A 22084-nucleotide genomic window follows, 5' to 3' on the forward strand; every position below is an offset into this window, starting at 1 on the left:
AATAGCGTGTGGGCCTAAATGTGGATATGTGTGTGTATGCGTGCACACACGTGTGTACATGCATACACACCTGTGGATCAGATGGGGCTTTCTAAGTAGATGAAGTTCAACTCAATCCAATGACATTATAATGATAAGACCATATGTACGTTTCAAACCTGTTGGTCTGACTGAAATATGAAATGAAAGTCAAGTATAGAAAGAAAACAAAAATTAAAAAAAAATAAACTAATGGAAACAGTAGAGTGTTGAAGTAATTCAAGAAAACCTTTTCAACATTTATTGTTGAACTACAATTGCGTCCCAGGTATTTTTCTAGGTACCAGGAATATACGTAAGGCATTTGCTTCCTTGATACCTGTTTAAGGGCAAATACTGAGACCAAAACATTACTAAATAAATGAACAAGACGTATAGATAGTAGCAATTATTGTAAGTGGGAAGTACAATGATTGGACATGAGTAGCATCAGCAGCAAAGACCTCAGTGGCAGAGGCTGATAAGCTGATTAATGAGGAGAGGTCCACCCTGACAAGATCCAGGAGAAGGGTTTCACCAGCAGTGGGGAGAAAGCATCAGATCAGAAGCTGCTCGGGGGTTTGAGGAGCAACAACAGAAGGTCATTAAGATCTGAATGCAGGCAAAGGGAAGAGTGTGAGTGAGTTCAGAGAGGTATCATGATGGTGACTGAGTAATGTAATAATACCAGAAATGAACAAAAATAGGTCTATTAATGGTGTAAAAAGAAGACTACATCCATCAGAATTCACAATTAATTTGGGGCCTTTGGCAGGTAATTAGGTTTAGATGAGGTCATGAGGTTGGGGTCGTCATGATGTTTAGCCCTTTCATAGAACAGAGTTCTCTCTCCCTCCTCCCCTATCTCACGTGAAGAGACAACAGAAAGAAAGGCTTTTTTTTTTTTTTTTGCAAGCCAGAGTTCTCAAAATAACCCAAGCATACTGGCACCTTGGTCTTAGAATTTAAGCCTTCAGAACTATGAGAAACATATTTTTGTTGTTTAAGTCACTCATTCTAAAGGATTTTGTTATAGCAGCCTGAGCAAATAAACACCTGAATTATTTCAACTTTCTGTGAGCTTTAAAAATGCCAGTCCTCTCCTGTTTGTACCTTTTGACAGTTTGTTGTTAACCTTCTCTTTGCTCTTCTATATGTTTAATTTTTCTGTCTTTAACCGTACTTTTAAAGTAGCATTTATTTTCTCCAATTTGATTGCAATATGCCTTGGCAGAGCTTCCTTTAGGTGTGTTCTGGTTTGGAGTCAAGGAGCGCTTAGATTTTTGAGTTAGTAACTTTGTATCAAATTGTAATATACATACTTTCAATTTTTTGCTGTCTCCCTTTTCTTCCTTCTGGAACTCCCATTACTCATTGTTTTAGATGCTTGCTAATGTATCACAGGTCACTGACTTCTCTATTTTTTGTCTTTCCGTACTCAGTTTTGGATCCTATTAATTACTTAAGTACATTGATCATTTTATCTGCAGTGTCTAATCTCCCATGACTTGCGTCAAATCATATTTCAATTTTAGAAACTGTAATTTTAATCACTCAGTGTTTCCTCTGAGTTATTATTTTTCTACTACTACTTTTATGTTCATGTTTCCTCTATCTTCTTGAACATAAAAAGTACCATATTTAGAACAGTTATTTTCAAGTCCTTTCCTGCTAGTTCCATCATCCTGGATTTTTTAAAATCTGGTTTATTATTTGTTTTTACATGTATATGGGTCATAATTTCCTACTGTCTGAACACCTTGAATTTTCAATTGTTCATCAAATTTCATGTTGTTGGGTGCTGGGTTTTGTTGTGCTAGCTTAAATAATGTTTTATATTTAATGATATGCAATTAAGTTACATGGCCTCAATTGGGTCATTTCAGGTTGTGGATTTTTTAAAAATTAACTTTGTATCTTAGAATAGTGTTAGGTTCACAAATTATTTAGATACACTACAGTTGTAGATTAATAATTTGTAAAGTTTTTCCTCCTTATTTTTTGCACACATCTTTAGAAAGCAGTAATCCCATTTACAAGGAACCATCAAAAGAGAAATTTCTTCTTACAAAAAAATCTAGTTGACTCTAAAATATTGAGCCTTAGCTCTTTTATTCTCAAATATTATCAGTGAATATTCTTTTAAAGGTAATTTAAAAAAAGGAATGAGATAAATATTTTGGAACATCTAAAAGTTGTTGATATGGACTGTAAACTTCTCAACTATATGTAAACATATTACATATAAATCTAATTGTATGCTAGCAGAATCTATAGAAAACAATGCATACTTTCAAATTTTCCATTAGAGTTAACAGAAAGTTTTAGAAATTATTCCTGTTGCTACTCTCTCCCAGTATTTACTTAGTCCTTTTGAAAATGACCATTGTATTACATAATAATAGATTAATATGTAAAGATGTACATTAGAAGTATCTTCAATTTTCTTCCATTTCTCTTGATATTAACACTTTATTATCAATTAGAAAAAATACTCAAGATAAAATTAAATTAATTCTCTTTAAGGAGAATAAAGTTTCAAGAAGAATATCAAATATTTCTAAAATTAGATCATTAGATGATTTAACTTAGACCTGTGAATTTTAACTAGATTTGACCACAATAATAAAAAATATTTTTACACTGAAACTATATATGTCATAAATGCCTATGGCATAGATATAATCTGAAAGAAAATATTTAAGAAAAAGTATCTATAAAAAGATCCAAAATCTATGGGACACTGCAAAAGCAGTTCTCTGAGGAGAGTTTAGCAATACAAGCTTACCTCAGAAAACAAGAAAAATCTCAAATAAACAACCTAACCTAACACCTAAAGGAACTAGAAAAACAAAACTCAAATTTAGAAGAAATGAAACCATAAAGATCAGAGCAGAAATAAATGAAATAGAGACTTAAAAAAAAAAAACAGAAAAGATAAATCTAAGAGCTGGTTCTTTGAAAAGATAAACAAAATTGATAAACCTATAGCCAGATTCACCAAGAAAAATAAAAGAGAGGACCCACATAAATTAAATCAGAAAAAAAGAACTGACACCAAAGAAATACAAAGGTTCATAAGAGATTGGTAGGAACCAGCATATGCCAATAAAATGGACAACCCAACTTAGAAGACATAGGCAAGTTTCTAGAAATGTAGAGTCTTCCAAGACTAATTAAGGAAGAAACAGAAAATATGAAGAGTATTTACCAGTAATGAAATTGAATCAGTAATTTAAAAAAAAAAAAACCTTCCAATAAACAAAGGCCCAGGGCTACATAGCCTCACAAGTAAGTTGTACCAAACATTTAAAGAGGAGTTAACACCTATCCTTCTCCAACTATTCCAAAAATCCCAGAGGAAGAATGCTTCTAATGCTTCTACACTCATTCTAAGATGCCAGCCTCATTCAGATTAAAAGGAAAAAAAAGGCACAAGATAAGAAACCTATAGGCCAATATCACTAATAAACCTAGGTGCAAAAATCCTCAACAAAATATTAGTAAACCAGATTCAACAAGACATTAAAAGGATCACACACCATGATCAAGTGGGATTTATCACTGGGAGGCAAAGTTGATTTAATATCCACAAATCCATGTGATACACAATATTGATAAATTGAAGAATAAAAATCATATGATCATCTCAATAGACACAGAAAAATCTTTGACATAATTTGATATCCATTTATGATAAAAAGTCTCAACAAAGTGGGCATAGAGGGAACATAACTCAACACAATATAGACCATATATGAAAAGCCCACAGTTATCATCATTCTCAAAGCTGACAAGCTGAAAAATTTCCCCTAAGATTAGAAACACCCCAGGATGCCCAATCTCACCCTTATTCAACATAGTATTGGTACTCCTAGCTACAGAAATCAGAGATGAAATAAAGGCAACCAAAACTGGAGAGAGATAAGTAAAACTGTGATTATTTGTAGATGACGTGATACTATATACAGAAAATGCTAAAGATGTCACAAAAATATTAGAACTAATGAATTAATTCAGTACATTTTAGGATACAAAATTAATACACAGAAATCTGTTGCATTTTTATATACTAACAATGAACTATCAGAAAGAGAAATTTAGAAAATAACCCATTTACAAGGGCATCAAAAAGAATCAAATACCTAGAAATAAAGCTGAAGAGGTAAAAATCTGTACACAGAGAACTATAAGATACTGATGAAAGAAATTTTCAAAGACACAAGCAAATGGAAAGATATTCTGTGCTCATTGACTGGCAAGAATTAATATTACTAATATGATCATACTAATCAAGGCAATATACAGTTTCAGTGCCATCCCAATCAAATATCAACGGCATTTTCTGTAGAACTAGAACAATTCTAAAATTTGTACGGAAACACAAAGACCCAGAATGGTCAAAAGAATCTTAAGAAAGAATTAAGCCGAAGGCATTGTGCTCTGATGCCACATTATGTTTCAAAGCCAGAGTAATCAAGATACACTATGGTACCGGCTAAAAACACAGACACGTAGATCAACAGAACAGAACAGCCAGCCTATTAATAATTCCATATTTATGTGCTCAATTAATCTATAACAAAGGATACAAGAATATACAATGGGAAAAGGACAGCCTCTTCAATAAACAGTGTTGAGAAAACTGGACAGCTACATGCAAAATATTCAGAATGGACAATACTCCCACACCATATACAAAAATAAACTCAAAATGGATGAAAGACTTATTTATAAAGCCTGAAACGACAAAAATCCCTGGAAGAAAATATAGTCAGTATGATCTTTATCACCAGTCTTAGAAATATATATATATTTTGATACACATTCTCAGGCAAGGGAAACAAAAGCAAAAATAAGCAAATGGGACTACATCTAACTAAATAGCTTTTGCACAGAGAAGAAAACTAACAACATAATGAAAAGACTGCCTACTGAATGGGAGAAGATATTTGCAAAATATATCTGATAAGGGGTTAATATCCAAAATGTAGAAAGAACTCATACAACTAAACATTAAAAAAATAATTAAAAAATGGGCAAGGGATGTGAAGAGACATTTTCCAAAGAAGACATATAGATGGCCAACAGACACATCAAAAGATGCCCAACGTCATTAATCAGCAGGAAAAAGTGAATCTAAACCACAATGAGATATCACCTCACACCTGTAATAATGTCTTATTATCAAAAAGAAGTAACAAGAGTTGGTGCAGATGTGGAGAAAAGTGAATGCACATGCACTGTTGGTGGAATGTAAGTTGGTTCAGCCACAATAGAAAACAGTATGAAGGTTTTTCAAAGCATTAAAAACAGAACTACCATATAATACAACAATCCCAATCCTGAGTATTTAACTGAAGAAAATAAAAATCTAATTCAAAAAGATACATGCATCCATCTGTTTACTGCATCATTATTTACAAAAGCCAGGATATGTAAGCAAGCTAGGTAGCTATGTGCCCATTGATAGATAAATTGATAAAATAGTTGTGAGATATATATATATATATTCTAATCACGATGAAAAATATTTTCTGTCTTTTGTATTTTTGAGGAGACAATGGATCCTCATTAACATTGTGGTAATCATCTTATGAAGTATGTAAGTCAAAATTATTATGCTGTACACCTTAAACTTATACAGTGCTCCATGTTAATTATATATCAATAAAATTAGAAGGAAAAATACCTACATTTTAAGCAACATCAACTATTTTCCATCCTATTCAATTACAATTTATTCTATTTCATAGATGTTAAAAAACAATAGAGATTGTAACTCCTTAAATTGCTCTCATGATCCAATAATAGGTTCTGACCTGAATTATGAAAATCATTACTCTATGCAGTCCTCTGAAACTGGATATACCAGTGTCAAGCCATTTTGAGACACCCTCACTGGTGAATGGATGTAAGAATTACTAAATATTATATTACTCTTATTAAAGTCTAGGCACACTTTTATATAATATTCATAGTAACTTCTCACAACAAAAGGAAGGTATTTTGTAGAGCTATGTTTCAGACTTAGTTTTTATTTATTTTTTTAACATTTTTTATTGATTTATAATCATTTTACAATGTTGTGTCAAATTCCAGTGTTCAGCACAATTTTTCAGTCATTCATGGACATATACACACTCATTGTCACATTTTTTTCTCCGTAATTTATCATAACATTTTGTGTATATTTCCCTGTGCTATACAGTGTAATCTTGTTTATCTATTCTACAATTTTAAAATCCCAGTCTATCCCTTCCCACCCACCACCCCCCTGGTAACCACAAGTCTGTATTCTCTGTCCATGAGTCTATTTCTGTCCTGTATTTATGCTTTGTTTTTGTTTGTTTGTTTGTTTTTGTTTTTTGTTTTTTAGATTCCACATATGAGCGATCTCATATGGTATTTTTCTTTCTCTTTCTGGCTTACTTCACTTAGAATGACATTCTCTAGGAGCATCCATGTTGCTGCAAATGGCATTATGTTGTCAGTTTTTATGGCTGAGTAGTATTCCATTGTATAAATATACAACCTCTTCTTTATCCAGTCACCTGTTGATGGACATTTAGGCTGTTTCCATGTTTTGGCTATTGTAAATAATGCTGCTATGAACATTGGGGTGCAGGTGTCATCCTGAAGTAGATTTCCTTCTGGATACAAGCCCAGGAGTGGGATTCCTGGGTCATATGGTAAGTCTATTCCTAGTCTTTTGAGGAATCTCCACACTGTTTTCCACAGTGGCTGCACCAAACTGCATTCCCACCAGCAGTGTAGGAGGGTTCCCCTTTCTCCACAGCCTCTCCAGCACTTGTCATTTGTGGATTTTTGAATGACGGCCATTCTGACTGGTGTGAGGTGATACCTCATTGTAGTTTTGATTTGCATTTCTCTGATAATTAGTGATATTGAGCATTTTTTCATGTGCTTTTTGATCATTTGTATGTCTTCCTTGGAGAATTGCTTGTTAGGTCTTCTGCCCACTTTTGGATTGGGTTGTTTATTTTCTTCTTATTGAGTCATATGAGCTGCTTATATATTCTGGAGATCAAGCCTTTGTCGGTTTCACTTGCAAAAATTTTCAGAGTTAGTTTTTAAATAGTGCGTTTCCAGATTCAGAGACCTTCTCCTATTTACTATCTTTTAGAGCATCTTAATGATTATTTCTCTGTTTAATAATTTATATATTGTTGATCTAAAAAGCATATACAAAAAGAGAGTAGAGAAGAGAAACAGATATTCTTATCAGCATATCTGGCATATAGTTTGAACATCAAGCAATGGCTGTTATAATTGAAAACTAACAATTCTTCAGGGAGTGACTTTATTCTATTTAGAACACAGGTGAACATAAAAATTATAGTTTTATAAAGTGAAAACTTGCATAAACGGTTTAAAGAAGGCATGGGAGATTGATTTCATGGGCATTTACCTGGCAACCAGATGTCATGTATCCGTATCTGAAATGCTTAAAATTATGGTCACACTGAATTATGTGAGAAGTCTTGTCATTAGATAAATGGACATTATGAATAGATTAAAGGAAAGTAGTGTGTCCAGAATTGGTACTGCAATTACATTCTTTGCTCATCCAACTAACTATTATTTTGCTAAACAGAATGAGAAAGTCATTTTTGTGGTTTGTAATGAGTTTCTAAATAAATAAAGTTTACACACATTTTCTTCATCTGAAATGTTCTCTAGAGATCTTAAGATTGTCCACTGAAAGAGCTATTCTATCCTACTGTCACATCTTCCCAGGCATTCTGGGGACTACCTCTCTCATTTCAGTTTCAAGAGATATTCACTAACATCAGCTCCCAAGTGTGTCTGGGACTCCCTCCAAATAATCCTTCTCAAATGTAACATCTAGAAGATGGGTGAGTGGTGACGAGAAGTTCTACATAATTTAGCAAGCAAATAACTTCCAAAAGGTTGTGGACATCATATATCGCAAAGATTTTGAGTCCTATCTCTGCATGTAACTGGATATTATGTCTTTTGCTGACCCTGGCCTCCCAACTCCTACCTCATACTTGGCCAAAGCTCCTTTAAGACTAGATCAAAGCATTTTCCAGCAAAGAAATATAAAATGATGCTTGTATTCTTTTTTAGAGCTATAGATATCATCCAATTTAATCTTAAAAATAGTTCTGTGACTGAAGTATTGGCAACACTTTACAGAAGTAGTGTTGGGAATCCTTTGGTGCTCCAATTTCTTTGTCGTACTGTTTATTTTTCTATAGAAAAACTTGGGAGATTTTTAGGGTCACTTTTCCTAAAAAGTATTTTAGTCTTCAAACACAACTGACAAAGAGGAAAACTAATCAATTAAACCTGTAGTACAAACAGTCAGATTATATATATATATATATATATGGCAGGATTAATGCACTGACTAGCTAAGATGGAAGCAAAATATTTTCTTTAGCTTTGTGAATAGGCTATAGTTTTTTCCATGTAGGATATCATCATACTGATTAAAATCTGTAATTGGTAGTATCAATGCCTCACATTACATAAAAGGACACACAATATGTTTTCTTCCTTTATATTTTACATTTTAGTGTTTAAATGCATCCTTAGTCAGATACTTTACTATGTTAGTGCTATTTAAATTATGATGATATTTGCCAGGAAACAAATGTAAGACTGTACAATGAAAACATCAACACTTGTGACAGATCTGTTCTCACATCTTAACACAAGGGAGAACAAAATCTATTTTCTGATTTAAAATTTGTTGCTTGAATATATTCTTAAAATTACTTAACCAGTAAGTTGCTTTTTAAAAAAGCAGCTATAATACATACTGTCAGATGCCCCCTCCCAAACCACATTAAAATATAGCTATAGGAACATGTTTTTTCTCATATTACTAAATTCACATTTGTTTCTTAGGATACTACTTGAGTATTAGTAGAAATGGATAAAATTTTCTTTCTTCATAAATTTGACAAAGAAGGTTAATATACAATGATGTAAGAGTCAATTCATCAGGAGGACATATTATAAATATATATGCACCAAACATCATAGCACTTAAATATACAAAGCAAACCATGACAGAATTGAAGGGAGAAATAGACATTAAGTTAATAGTAGGAGGCTTTGAAACCTCACTTTCAATAATGGATAGGCTTTTCAAACAGAAAATCCATAAGGACACAGTGGACTTGAACAACAATATAGATCAGAGAAACCTAATGAACACATACAGAACATTCCACCCCCAAACAGAATATACATTCTTCAAGTAAACACACCACATTCTCTAGCATAAATCACAATAGGTCACAAAATAATTATTTAAAAATTAAGAAGAGTGAAATTATATCCAGTATCTTTGCTGACCACAATAGAATAAAACTAGAAATCAACTGCAGAAAGAAAACTGGAAAATTCACATATGGGGAAATTAAACAACAGACTCTTCAACAACCAGTGGGTCAAAGAAGGAATCAAAATGGAAATTAGAAAATACCTTGAGATGAATGATGACAAAAACAAAACGTACCAAAACCTGATGGGATGCAGCAAAAGCTGCAGTAAGACGAAAGTTTGCTGTAATTAATGTCTTTATTAATTTTCAAAAAAAAAATGTATCTCAAATAATTTATATTTACACTTCAAGAAGGTAGAAAAAGAACAAATTAAGGCCAAAGTCAGCAGATGGAAAAATACAGTAAAGACTAAAGCAGAAATAAAATAGAGTAGAGTATAAAAAATCAATAGAGCTGAACTGTTTTTTGAAAAATAAACAAAACGCACAAACCCTCAGACAGACTCATTCAGAAAAAAAGACTCAAATAAAATCAGTAATGGAAAATGAGACATTGCAACTGATAACACAGACATACTAAGCATCAAAAGAGAATACAGTAAGTGGAAAACCTATAAGAAATGAATAAACTCCTAGAAACATATTCTATCAAGACTAAGTCATGAAGAAATAGAAAATATGAATAGAACTACAATTAGTATGAATGTTGAGTCAGCGATCAAAAACTCCTCTAACAACAACAAAAAAGAAGACAAAAACAAAACACAAAAAAACAGGAGGATCAGATGGCTTCATGGGTGAATGTTATCAAATATTTAAAGAATTAAGGCCAGTACTTTTCAATTCTTCCAAGAGAAGAAGAAAAGGAAACACTTCCAAAATCATTTTATGAGGCCATCATTATCCAGTTATTAAAGCAAGGTGAGGAAGGATACTACAAGAAAAGAAAACTGCATGTTGGTGCCATGATAAATGCAGATGCAAAAATCCCCAACATGATACTAGCAAACTGAATTCAACAGCATATTAAAAGTGTCAAACACCATGGCAAAGTGAGATTTATCACTGGAATGCCAGATGGTTCAATATTTGCAAATGCACTGTTACATGTGGTGTATGATATACCAAATTAAAAGAATAAAGAATAAAAATCATATGAACATCTCAATAGATACAGAAAAATCATTTAACAAAATTCAACATTCTTTGATGAAAAAAAAAACCCTCGCTAAGAAGTATTGTATCTTAATTTTTGACCTCAATAAAGGTCAAAAGCCTAAAGCTAACGTCATACTCAATGGCAAAAAACCTTAAGGCTTTTCCTCTAAGATTAGGAACAAAGCAAGGATGCCCATTCTTGCCACTTCTATTCACTATAGTACTAGAAGTACCAGCCAGAAATGTTAGGTAAAGGAAAAGAAAGAAAATGCATCCAAATTGTAAAGGAAGAAGTCAAATTATCTGTTTGCAGGTGACATCTTATGTATAGAAAATCCAAAGAAGCTACAACAACAACAACAACAACAAAAAAACCTTTAGAACTAATCAACAAATTCAGTAAAGTTGCAGGATATAAAAATCCACACACACACACACACACAAATAAGAGGAATTTCTATATACTAACAATGAACTGTTTGAAAAGGAAATTAAGAAAGCAATCCCATTTATCCCATTTATGACAGCAGCAAAAAGAACAGAATACTTAGGAATACACTCAATCAAGGATGTAAAAAATTTAAACAATGAAAACCACAAAATATGGATGAAAGAAGTTATCAAAAAGATAAATGCACCCTCATGTTCATTTCAATATCATTCACAATAGCCAAGACACAGAAACAATGTAAATACCTATCACTGAATGAATGGAAAAAGAAAATACGATACAGATACACAAGGGAATATTGTTCAGCCATAAAAAGGATGGAAATCCTGACATTTATGTCAATATATGTGGACCTTGAATGCAAATGTCAAGTGAAATACTGTATGATCTCACCCATATGTGGAATGTAAAAAAGCTGAACTTAAGAGGAATAGTGTAGGATGGTAGTTGCCAGGGACTAGCTACTCAAGTTTCAGTTATGCAATATGATTAAGTTCTAGAGACCCACTGTACCACATTGTGCCTACAGTTCACAATACTCAACTGTTTAGTTAAGTAACAGCTGAGCTAGAGCTCATGCTAAGTGTTGTTACAGCACACAGTAGGCATGCTCAGAGAAACTCAAGTGCCTCTTCACTCCCCCTACTTGCATAAATGAAACACACATTTTATTTATTTTAAAATAATGCATTGGAATGTTATACTTAAATAATACCATTTGGATGAAATACAAGGTAGAGGGTGGGAAGGGATAGACTGGGGTTTCAAAACTGTAGAATAGATAAACAAGATTACACTGTATAGCACAGGGAAATATACACAAAATGTTATGATAAATCACAGAGAAAAAAATGTGACAATGAGTGTGTATATGTCCATGAATGACTGAAAAATTGTGCTGAACACTGGAATTTGACACAACACTGTAAAATAATTATGAATCAATAAAAAATGTTAAAAAAAAGACTCACTATCTATTCTCATGCAAACTGTTTTAAAGATACACACAATACAAGTTGTCCACAGTAATTATTGAGACAAGTAAATGATATTCAGGCCATGGAATTATTAGATCACTAAAAAGGATCATGACTATACTGTGGTTAAAGGTCAATTACAGCACTGGGGTGGATGTACTGAATTTATGTCACGCTGTAACAGGCAATCAGGAAGGTCAACTTTGATGAGGACTTGCACAGACAGATTAGCAGTGACATTTCAAATGGTCTTGATTCAAACCTCTCCATTTCTGTAAGTTTAAGATTCTTATGAATTTGCATAAATAAGCTAGGATAATAAGTAGAACGTATATACTGCAACAATATACCTTAATAGCCTTAATTTCATTATATTTGCCTTATCTTTAAGTAACAGCAAACAACATATCTCAGATATAACAGATTTGATGGATGGAGACTAAATTAGCTTTGAAATATTGAGATGAATTTAGCTTTATGCAGAATAGTGGACATTTTAATAGACAGTAAGAAGTGATAAGTTTAATAATGTCTGCTAAAATATACCCATCCCCCAAATGTGAGTACTTTCAATAAAAGTATTTGAGATGATATCACATATTATACATGTATATGGATGACACCCACACACGTTATATTTTCACTTAAATATTTTAAAATAACTTCTAAAATATGAACAAATTTTCCCCACTGTTTAAAATCCTTCAACCCATTAACCTCTGACAAGAATTATACACACTAGCATGATCATACGTAGGATACTCAATAGACAGCTTTATAAAATACTTTTGACTGAAATGTGGCCAGAATATTACTGACAAAAAGTTCACATGTGATTTTCATACGTCACCAAACATTAGAATCAACATTCTATAACAATATAGAAATAACCATGAGGAATCCAGAATAAAGAGCTACCAAATTTTCCTCTTAAGAATCACTCTTCTAATCACTTTTGCATTCAAAGTGAGATTTTTGCATTTAATACAAACATAAATGGGTGCCCAATTACTATACATCTATCTCCATTTTCCACAATAAATGTGTTACAGTAAGCTTATGTCACATTGGGAGGGAGTGGAATGATCAGTGAAAAATGTGGCTAGTCTGCAAATGATTTCTTGAGCTATACTATAGCAACTTTTCATAGAGAAATAGGACATGTCTTGACAAAGAGAAAGTGAGAAGCAGGATGGTAAAGAAGGCTTACTGACATGTCGAACAGCTTGGTAGTTTAGCAATAGTTTGTCAAACTGTTGAACTCCCACTGTTACAGTTCACAACTAAAGGTTCCTGAAGTTTTAAAAAGGTCATGGTTTTGGGCACAGAGTGTGCCACTGCATGAGGTGGGTACCAATTGCACAATTTCAAGAAGAGAAAACAAATGTGGGTAAAGTAACCTTCTTCCTCCTGTCTTGTTTCCTCCTCAAAGTAGTACTTTTAGCTTAATGTACGTATGCACATATAGATGAATATGTTATTAATTTCATGATATTGGTTGTCTCCTATTAACAAGGACATGTTAAAATTCAAACTGAATATATAACCAAATAACTATCCTATCACCCAACCAGCCTACAATTCACACTATTTTAAAAAGAGTGCGTCAATATAATTATTCTGTGGTCCTTTTTCTCCAACTAGCCATGACAAATTTCACAGATTTACAGCTATAGGTCCCAATCCCTGCATCATTCACTTAACTTCCACGCCAGAACAAAGGCTGGAATTACTATGTATAATTCAAATACAGTGCAATACAATGGGAAGTATAGCTCAGTGGTAGAGTGTATGACTGGCATGCATGAGGTCCTGGGTTCAATCCCCAGTACCTCCATTAAAGATAAATAAACAAACAAACCTTAATTACCTACCACCCAAACAAAGTTCAAAAAATAAAAATAAACAAATAAAAAATAAACAAATACAGCACAATTAGATGAGACCTACAAAGAACACTTTGTTTTCTTCTTTTTCTTTTAAAAAAAAGGTCAATTCTCCTTTCTATGTAGAATTTGCATAATGTTCCAGAGAAACTTTTTAAATCCATAAATATAAAGGTATAGTTTATTTTAATCAGTGTTCATTTACTAAATGGGCAATCAAGAATTTTATTTAATTTTATTTAAAAATTCTTAAGTGCAAGCTAAGGTGGTAAGGAAAGAAAAGTGAAAAAGGAATCAACGTGTCCTTCAACAGATAAATGAATTTTTTGTATTTTAATTTTCTAACTATGGAACTAACGCTTACTGGGTATATATTTCTTTATATATGTATGGATATGTACATATTTAATGTTATGCTTATAAATAAATGCTATGACTGTAAGTTTACTGTCATTCTATTTTTGTGTACGTATCTTGATTGTTGATTACGACCCCAAGAGCCCACTGGTGTCTCTGGATATGCATCATAATCTCCTCAGAAAGGGGTCTTGTGTTTGCTTCTCTCTCTGTAGAGCAGCCATGCTGGCGACAAAAGTACCGTGATCTCACCCCTCTCTTCTTACTTTCTGTCATCTTTCCTCAGTTAGCTGAGTTTTGTTTTAGACTCATATTTTCAATTTCTTGGCAGTATTTTTACCTAAAGATCTTCCAGAGTGAGAATATTTCAGACAAGAAAGACAGAAAGAGCAAAAGAGGTAAGTTTTCGGGTTATAAATCTAGAAAATTTACAGCTGACTATATGGGGATGGATGTTCAGAGGACTGCTCCAGAAATAATCATTTCAATGTTGGATCTATAAATAATTGTAAGGTTGGTGACACTATTAACTGAGACAGGGAAATGTGAAAAAAAAAATCCAGCACATTTACCAGGAAAAAAAACACATGTTCTGTTTAAAACTAACTATGCATTCAGTCTACCTCCTTATTTTACAAGAAGTGAGTTCAATGTACAAGAATCAAATTTTTATCCTTTGCTATATAATAGAAAGTTTTGAAATCTCTATTCAATGACTGTTACATCACTTTTTACAGGAACTTCGTTTATTGAAAAAATGTTTTCTATAAAAATATTTACTTTAGAAATTTGTCTCAAAATTCTGTATGTTGGAATTAGGTTATTTTTCAAACTCCCAGTGACAAGCATATTCTAATGTTTAATTTCACATTAGCGTATGTAATTCACATTAAGTTGTGAATGATTTGAATAAAGAATACAAAACATGATAAAATGAATCATGCCCAAAAAGTGGGGCATTGGAGCAGACGTAAATAACCAAATTGTATTTCCTCTAATAATTGTCATGTGGCATGCTTTAAATGAATTCATGCCCTAAGCCTCATTTATCCTGAGCAGGCATCTAGATTTTGATATGAAAATAAAATACTTTTTATTTCAAAAACATGTTGCTTTTGGAACACAGGTACACATTTTCTTGGTATTTGTTAAATGCATTCAAAACAATTTATTTATATAATCTTTTTCAATTAATAAGAATCTAGGTTAAACAGAAGGAGCAGATGTGCCATTTATGAGAGCTAATATTTATTAGAATGCTGTTACTGGCTTAACTAATTATGGGCATAGTCATAGTTGTCATAGAAATCAGTTATCTTTCATTTAAGTTCTGCATTTATGTGATGATAGCTGTAATTGCTTATCTGAGGTTATCACAAATTTGCCAACCCTGACAGCAAATAACCTCAAAAATCTGCCTTTTACAAGCCAAAGAGATATTTATAGTGTTTTAATAAATGATAAACAAGTTCTAGAAATGAGATATCTAAATAGTTAATATAAAATATTTGCACTTAAATATTTATAGGCACCCTTCATAAAAAGTTAAATAAAAATGTGTTGTTTAATCATATATAAATATGTATATATAGTGTAAATATGTACATATGTGTGTGTATATATATATATATCTGAAGGAATTGTTTTTTCCTTTGAGTGACTTTTTCAATAAATATAAGATACATTTATTTACATAAATAAATTACTTAGATAATGAATTTACATAAATTTTAAAAAAATCTGAATTCTGACATCCCAGGCAAGTCTTTATCAATATGTTAATCATGACATATTTCTGTCTCATTTTTACTGCAGTTAAAAGAAGGCAAAAAGTTAAAATAGGCCAAAGATTAGAACTGATATTTTACTAAGATGATAATACACAAATGGCCAATAAGCAATGAAAAAGCATTTATCATCAGAGATCTGGAAAATGCAAAGAATAACAACATGATATAGATGTATACCCAAGTCAGAATAGCAAATATTAAAAATTCCTACATTAGGAATTGTATTATGGAGAATATGTATCACAACTGAAACCCCTATACATTGTTGAAAGGATTTTAAAATGGTACAACCACTTTTGAAAACTGTGAGGAAATTTCTTAATTTCTTATAAAATTAAATGTGTACTCTGTCATCTATCCATACAATGGGTATTGTAAAAAAAAAAGTTTAAACTACTAGTATCTATAATAATTTTTATGAACATGAAAAAGTAGTGTGGTTAATGAAAACACAAGTTAAAAGGGAATGGATATGTAATTTGAGAATAGGAAACACTAATCTTTACTAACAGAAAACAGTCTAGTGTTTGCCTTAGGCTGTGTTGGGGTTTGTGATTAACTGCAAACAGGCAGAAGGGGAGATTCTTCAGTGTCTGCAAAGTTGTATTCATTTGTCAGCTCATTTATTACATGCTTAAAATGTGTGCATTTTAATACAAAGTATTAGCTCAATTAGTCATCTGTAAAAACACATAAAATATAATTAGCTTAACCAAAAAAGAGTCAATGCAACTATAATTAGTCAAGTTAACATGAGGATCACACTTGAGTAGGGCGGGCTCCTCCTTCAGTGTGACTAGTCCGCCTACACACAGGGGGAGCACCATGTGAACATGGATCCCATCTACAAGCCAAAGACAGAAGCCTGGAACACATCCTTCCCTCATGGCATTCGAAAGAATTAATAATCCTACCAGTATTTTAATTTCAGATTTCTAGTCTCTAGGGCTGTGAGAAGATACGTTTACGGTATTTCAGCCACCCAGTGTGACTTACTTTGTCACAGCAGCACTACCAAATTAATACACTTATTTCCTATGAAAACAATACATGAGAATACAGAAAACATATACCATGCTTAATGCTGAGAGAAAGAATGCTCACATGTTAAGACTGAGAACAAGACTAGGACATCCTCCTCTATCACCACTAATGTTCAAAAATTCTTAAGTGTGAGCTAAGGTGGTAAGGAAAGAAAAGTGAAAGAAAAGTAAAGCGACCATGTCCTCCAGTAGATAAATGAGTAGACAAACTGTACTTCATCCATATAATAAAAAAACCAAGCAGCAATAAAAATGAGGCATTAATTTAAAAGAAAAACATGTACAAAACTTAAATGTATACGACAAACGAAAGAAGACAGAAAAGGCTTCATACTTTATGAACCCATGTATGTGACATTCGGAATAGGCAAAATGATAGGGATAGGAGACAGGCCACTGGTTCCCATGGAGCTGGTAAGAAGGTACTGTTTGACAAAGAGAAATAAAGGGAATATTTTAGAGCGGTGGAATTAATTACAATTGATTCTCCTTATTCATGGATTTTGTATTCAAAAATTCATCTACTTGCTAAAATTTATTTGCAACCTCAAAATGAATAGTCAGAGCACTTTCAAGATCACTTGCAGATGTACACAGTAATAACAATTTTGATTCATCGATGCACACATTCCCAGATGTCAAACAAAGCTCAGCTTTGCCGTTTTTCTTCTCAGTTCTCATACTGTAAACAATTACCCTTCTTGTTGTCTCCTTAATGTCATTTTTTATGTTGCGCTTTGTGTGTATGTGATCTCACTGTTTAACATGGTCCCCAAATAAGGGACTGAAGTGCTGTCTAGTGTTCTTAAGATAAAAAAGGCTGTGATGGGTCTTACTGAGGAAATATGTATATTAGAAAAGCTTCATGGAGGCATGATTTATAGCTCTGTTGGCTGTGAGTTCAGTGTTAATGAATCATAGTTTGTGTGTGTGTGTGTGTATGCACATGGTGTCTATAAGTAGAAACACTATTTGAATAGGTTATGTATTGGTTGGCTGAGGAAAAATATTGTGACCAGAATAAGAAAGAAACCTTAACTTTTATTTCTTCCAGGAATAATGGTTCAGTATTCAAAAACTCGGCGTTCACACTGACTTTATAGAACATAATTACTGTGAATAAAAAGCTGCCCTGTAAAGGAACTGTAATATGAATACATAATGCTAAGCTTTTGTCCAAACCCATAAAGCTTTCAATAAACTTTAAAAAATTGACTAAAGTGTAAGAGGATCTCAGAATGGAATGCAGATTGTATAAGATAATCTATCTGGACTACAAATGCATGATATAGCCTCACTGAAGGTGATGGGGGGAAAAGGTGCTGACTTTTTCAGAGTAACTTTGGGGAACACCATTTTAATGTGACTAAAGACGAAAGGAATGCTACATAAACAGTATATTCTAGTTGGTCACATCTTTTTCTCATAGCAGTAAGTTGTAGCAATTCTGAACACTCTGTACACATACAGTAAGACTGAAAAATAAGTCAATGATTGGTGAATGGAGAGTGTGACCCCAGGCAACCAGTGGGGGAAGGGTACAATGATCCAGGTGATACTGGAGTAGACTCAATGACATCAGTATATTTCCTGTATCTATTTTTTGCCCTTTTAAAAATTAATTACCTTTATAATATGTGCAAGACATTTTCCTTTATGGAAATGACAGTTTTACTCATTTTTATTTTGCTCAGTCTTGTTAGCAGTTTATCGATTTTATTAGATTTCATAAAGAACCAAACTTGGGCTTTGTTGATTTGCTCTACTGTACATTTATTTCCTATTTCATTAGCTTCAGTTCATATCTTTATTATGTAATTACCTCTAATTTCTTTGGTGTTAAATTGCTGCTATTTTTAGTTTCTTAAGATGCATGTATACATGACTGATTATCGCATTTCATTCTCTTCTCACACATGCTTTTAAGTGACAATTTTTTTCTAAGTGTGGTTTTAGCTTTATCCCACATGATTTATCTTGAGTAAGACTGCTAAATAGATAAAAACTTTTCAATATTTTAGGGACTTTTTCAATATTTATGTGTATTGTTTTCTAAAAAAGTTCAATTGTGGTCATAGAACATACGATTAATCATCTTTACCATCAATTTGGATATAAGGGCCATTGTATGACGGATTCTTAATCTTGTTAAAAACTGATAAATTCCCCATCTTTAGAAAATCAGTCTGTATTTCTTTTTACACATTTCTGAATAGAGGACTAAAACTTTCCTATGTTTTGTGTACAAACAGTTTTTGAGGCCTTGCAGGAAATAGAAATAAAAAGGAATATATAACTTGTACTAAAGTTTGCATCACTCTGAAATGTCATATTTTTCAGGATCTTTAAAAATGTTCCTGTATATATAGTAAGTTTTGAAAAGTTAAAGGTGACTCATAGTTAATGATTTTTTAAAAATTGAGTCTTTTAAGCATATTTATTCTCCCTTATTATTACTAACCTCAGTTATTTTTTTTTCCTTCATGGATATCTTTCTCCTCCAATATGATTGTACTACTGTTATATTCCACAGAATATAAATCAACAATAAACTCCACCTTGAAACTTCAGGACTAATCTTCCTGGTAAATGTCAAATCATCAAAGGTAAATCAATATACCTAATCTGACATAGGCAAGATTCAGTTTTCATAATACATTTTTAAAGCAAATTTTATAGTGTGGCATCATTGATCAAATCATTGTGACAGATGGTTAGATATACATCAGAATCCGTTTTCAAAACCTATTTATCTGTAATTTAATATTGAATCATTTATAAATAGAATGACAATAATTAAATAAAAGGGCAATAGTACAATAGAAAATCTTATTTTCTGCATAAAGTTTTCTAAATGATTTCTGATGATTTAAAAGCTAATTGTACTGCCTTAATCTATATCCATTTAGTTAAGTCTCTTAATGAAACAGGAACAGATTTTTAATATCATTATTTCATGTTCAGACCTCATCCTATAGTTTAAAACTCCCTGGAAAAAGTTGTAATAAAATTGTGGAGAAATAAACAAATTTGATTTATAAAATTAAATGGTGTTAAGCAAAGTAACCATAAATAATTTTTTGGTAAGCATTAAAGGAGGCCATTGGAGTTGATAAGTGGTTACAAAATTTTAAGGTTTTCATTAAAAATAGGTGTTATGTAATGTTTTACTGTTTGGATTAATTATCAATGACCCATACCTATACTTTTATATGCAGAAAGGGAATCGTCTCGAAGTTCTCCGCAAAGTCGTAGCTATAGATCTGATGGTCGAAAACCATGAATTAAGATTCTCTCTGCCCGGGTTCATAAAGTACACCAGGGAGACTTCCAAATTCAGTCGTCATCTGGCACTGATTATGAGTGATGTGTTATTTGTATTTTTAATGGAAAAATCACTTATTCTCATTGTCAAATCCTTCAGAGCAGTACTCAGAGTGAATCCATTTGAAAACAGAGGTGCTTTCTATTCTCTTGGACCAACCAAATGTGATTCTTTGTCTATGCTAATCTGGAATATCGGTAGCATCCTCTCAAAAAGTCAGGGAAAGGACCATTTTCCTTCATTACACACAAATATACACATGCATAATTATAGTTCGCATCACTCTGAAATGTCACTTTTCAGGATCTTTAAAAATGTTCCCGTATATATATTTATACTGAAATACAGTAAGACTGATACGACTCACGAATTCTCATCTTGTTTGCTTTGATTTCACACAAGGGCTGATTCAACATTATACATAAATTTCTATTTATGCTTTTTATCATCTGTTTTCTAACATTACTTCATTCCTTCATTAGTTTACATTTTTTATTCTTCTTGTGATGAACTACACATTTAACTTACTTCTATTTAGTTTTAAGTGTATCTCATATACTGTAGGTAGCACACAGTATGTTTGCATCAATCCACAGAAAAATTCCCGCCCCCTCCATTGTATTTATATTTTCTCCAGAAAATGAGTCTTTGCGGAAAAAAAAACATGGCACTGAGCAGTATCCATGTTTCAGGCATGACCTGTTAGGCTCACAGTTGAAGTCAATGTACTGTGACTTTGGGGATTATCTCTGTCTCTCTCAAAATGTATATTCTTGCCATTTGTTAGTTATAATAAAAATGGCTAAAATGCTATTGATGAGTAATAATGTAAGCCAACACTTGTTATAGAACTATAGTAATTTGAGAAAATTCTTTAATATCTGTGCTTCAGCTTTCCTGTCTCTACAGTGATAACAGGACACACGTCATAGAATTGGTAGGTAGAACTGGCCAAGAACCTCTTACATGATTCCTAGAACAGTGGAACTACCAATTTCCTTTTCACTCTTTGCCTTGCCTGTATTCTGTTCCTGCCCCTGAACTCCCATGATATCCGGACTCTATACAGAAGCCAGAGTGTTTGCCCTAAAAACTAAAGTTTTTGTCTCTTCCCTGGACAAACCCTGCAATGGCTGTCCATTTTACTCAGTACAAGTGGAAGCTCTTACAACAGCCAACAAGGATTTAGACCATCTTGCCCCTGTTTGTGCTTGGATCCAACAGCTACTACTGCCCACTTTATATCATTGCCCAGCCACGCTATCCTCTGCCTGTTATTCAAACCTTTTCTTTCCTTGGCATCCTTTGCTAACTGTTCTCTTAACCTTTGGTTTCCCCACACATCTCGTGTCATGTCCCTTTCCAACTTCAAGTCTTTATGCAAATGCCACCTTCAAGACTTTTTAAACGGGATCCTCAAAGTGATTATATTCAAAATGCAAACTAGCCCTCTACAATCTTTATATTCACCACTTATCACATGCAAGGTGTCCCACCTCTCATCCTATATATTCGCTTGTATGTTATAGCCCTTTTGTCCCTTTCTGTCCCCCAGAATATAAACACCATGAGGCAGACATATGTTTGACTGTTCTGTTTGCTGATACAGGACCCTAATGTGACACCAGGATCAGAATGGGCACTCAATATATCTGCTGAATGGATAAATAAGTTAATGTCAATGTAGTTTAGGAACAAGAAAAGCAGGGTTCTGTAGTGTCACAGGAAACATCAGGTACATGCACGTAAAGTTCCTTTTGGGCCATGTGTTTAACACAAAGACACGTATAATTTCA

At 32.8% G+C, this 22084-nt stretch overlaps 1 non-coding gene across 1 annotated transcript; it reads left to right on the plus strand.

Moving 5' to 3' along the window:
- The first annotated feature begins 13652 nt into the window (after positions 1-13652).
- Positions 13653-13724, plus strand: TRNAA-GGC (transfer RNA alanine (anticodon GGC)). Its single transcript has one exon. It is a non-coding gene; the product is annotated as a tRNA-Ala (tRNA).
- The last annotated feature ends 8360 nt before the right edge of the window (positions 13725-22084 follow it).

The sequence above is a fragment of the Vicugna pacos genome, chromosome 1 (genome assembly GCF_048564905.1).
Source record: "Vicugna pacos chromosome 1, VicPac4, whole genome shotgun sequence".
In the NCBI taxonomy this organism is placed as follows: Eukaryota; Metazoa; Chordata; class Mammalia; order Artiodactyla; family Camelidae; genus Vicugna; species Vicugna pacos.